General features: G+C 36.3%; 2 protein-coding genes and 1 long non-coding RNA gene across 4 annotated transcripts in view; 1 reads left to right on the top strand and 2 right to left on the bottom strand.

The window, feature by feature from the left end:
• Positions 1-1,412, bottom strand: part of LOC128250711 (uncharacterized) — a 69,151-nt gene extending 67,739 nt beyond the window's left edge. For both annotated transcript variants that reach the window (XR_008266716.1, XR_008266717.1), the window contains exon 1: positions 1,336-1,412. This is a non-coding gene — a long non-coding RNA (uncharacterized LOC128250711). The remainder of the gene's footprint in view (positions 1-1,335) is intronic.
• The window catches only part of LOC106878832 (integrator complex subunit 13), a 596,471-nt gene that overhangs the window by 333,967 nt on the left and 259,885 nt on the right, over positions 1-2,619 (bottom strand). The gene's annotated exons all lie outside the window — the stretch shown is intronic.
• LOC106880812 (FMRFamide-activated amiloride-sensitive sodium channel) overlaps positions 1-2,619 on the top strand; it is a 220,496-nt gene that overhangs the window by 8,110 nt on the left and 209,767 nt on the right. The gene's annotated exons all lie outside the window — the stretch shown is intronic.

Genomic DNA, 2,619 nt, shown 5'->3' with positions numbered 1-2,619 from the left:
AAGAGAGAGAGAAAGAGAGAGAGAGATAACAGATTTTTTTTAAATTTCGTCTTTTTAGTGAGTGATACACAACATAAACGATATTCTCTGTTTCTCCACAACTAATTTCCAAATTTGCTGAATCCATTGCTCTACTCATAGCGACATATTAGCTGGTCGTACATGGAGAGAGCAGGAGTTACCAGACCAAAAATCATAAGAGTTCACTGTAGATACGCTCCTTCGCAAACGATCAGCTCTCCATGGCTGAGTGAGTGAAGGGGCAAATGTATTTATCAGTGCATGTTGTGCATTGTCGTTGTCACTGTCATCACCATCACCACCGCCACTGCCACCGTCATCATTATCATCTCTACAACAGCTTGCTTCATGCTGACATGAAATTTCCAGTTAGACAACACTCCTCAAGACAGTATCCTAAGGCCATATGTCCTTCCAATCACCAACCTTTTACTAATTTCCATGGGCTTCTTTCAGTTTCCATCTACCAAATCCAGTCACAAGGCTTTGATTGGCCTGAGGTTATAGTACAAGATGCTTTCCCAAGATGCCACACAGTGGGACTGAACTCTGAACCATGTGGTTGGAAAGCAAGCTTCTTATCACACCCTCCTTGCCTTGTTCTCACTCTCGAGTGTATTGATGTTTTCCAATATTTCTCTCCTCATAAATACATTTATAGGCTACGAAAAAGATTTGAAAAATTTTGATTTTTTTGCAGCCTCACTCCTTGCTCGTAATTGTTTCTGTTTATAATTTAAAATACTGGAAAGCCTGAGAAGGTCACAGGGATTTTAAAAAAGACATACAAAAGATTATTCATTTTAATACTCTTTTACTCTTTTACTTGTTTCAGTCATTTGACTGCGGCCATGCTGGAGCACTGTCTTTAGTCGAGCAAGTCGACCCCAGGACTTATTCTTTGTAAGCCTAGTACTTATTCTATCGGTCTCTTTTTGCCGAACCGCTAAGTTACGGGGACGTAAACACACCACCATCGGTTGTCAAGCGACGTCGTGGGGACAAACACAGACAAACAAACGCACACACAAAAATATATATACATATACATATATACGACAGGCTTCTTTCAGTTTCTGTCTACCAAATCCACTCACAAGACTTTGGTCGGCCTAAGGCTATAGTAGAAGACACTTTCCCAAGGCATCATGCAGTGGGACTGAACCTGAACCATGTTGTTGGTAAACGAGCCACTTACCACACAGCCACTCCTGCGCCTAGCATACTTTTCTGTTAGAAAATGTTTTTCCTTACACACACACACACACACACATGGTTTCACTTGATTGGGGTGAGGATAAAAATTTAGATTACAATTGTTTGTTGTTATTTTGTTGTTGTTGTTGTTGTTGTTACTTGTATTCCACCAATGGACCTTGCGTGTATTTCTTTGGCATCATCATTCCATAAAATGTATTTAATGGGAGAAAAATATTGAAAAAACATCAATACATGTGAGAATGAAAACGGAGGGTGGTTTGTGGTGTGCTTGAAACAACAGCCAAATCTCCCTTGAATCATATACCTTTTCCTCTGAAAATATTTACATTTTTCTTTTTTTTTTTTTGCTAATGAAAAGGCCCCTCCCATAGGTTTTAAGTTTTAAAAAAATTGGCCAAAATTGGTCCAGAATGGAATGAGGAGGAATGAGAGAGGGAGGGTGTTGAAAAAAATTTGAAAAATCTTTTCATAAAAAGATGCCCCCCATATCATTTCGAAGGAAAATCCCCATCAAATCCATTTCCCTGAAAGATATGAGGGAAAAAAGTTGGATCATGTGAATTTTCCAAAACTCCTCTTTTCACCCTCTTGGAAAAATTCCCCTAAATCTTTATATACTCTGAATTCACAGTGTTTAAGCAGTATTTGCTGAAAATTTCTGAAAGTTATGAGACAGCAAAGTTGGTGGGGTACACATCTGAAGTTATGCCAGACCATCTTGAATAGTGAACAAAAAGATGTACATGACTTCGTTTGTAAGTTTAGAGAGGAAGACATCTGCATTGATTTTCATTGATGCTCCAGGTGGAACAGGAAAGACATTCCTAATAAATAATCAATAAAACCTTAAACATGAACTTGTAAACCAGAACTATGATGACACAAACGATTTGAAATATTTAACTGAATCATCATAAAATTAACTTCCATTTCAATGCAATGTTTTATAACCTGAACTGTCAGTGACTCAACAAGTTATGGGTAGTTTAGTACATACATACATATATATATATATATACTTTATTTAAAAGCAACAGAAATATAACAAAACTGTCCGATGAACGGGAACATGAAACTCCGAGTAACAGTTTTTTGTTATATTTCTGCTGCTTTTAAATAAAGCATATTATTCTACCTCTGGTATTTGAGTACTCTTTTTTCCACCTTGTTGCACATTTATGTGCATACTCCGGTATATATATATATATATATATGACGAAGGGAAATAGCCCTGAAACTCGAGTCGCCTTTATATATATATATTTATATTTATATATTTATATATTTGATCCTTTATATTGAACACTCAATATTTCATCTACATTCAATACTTTCTTTCATGGTGCCATCCATTTTTATTTTATTTTATTTTATATT

This window comes from Octopus bimaculoides, chromosome 24, assembly GCF_001194135.2.
Source record: "Octopus bimaculoides isolate UCB-OBI-ISO-001 chromosome 24, ASM119413v2, whole genome shotgun sequence".
Lineage (NCBI taxonomy): Eukaryota > Metazoa > Mollusca > Cephalopoda > Octopoda > Octopodidae > Octopus > Octopus bimaculoides.
The sequence above is the reverse complement of the archived record's forward strand: the minus strand, read 5'-3'. Positions and strand labels throughout refer to the sequence as shown.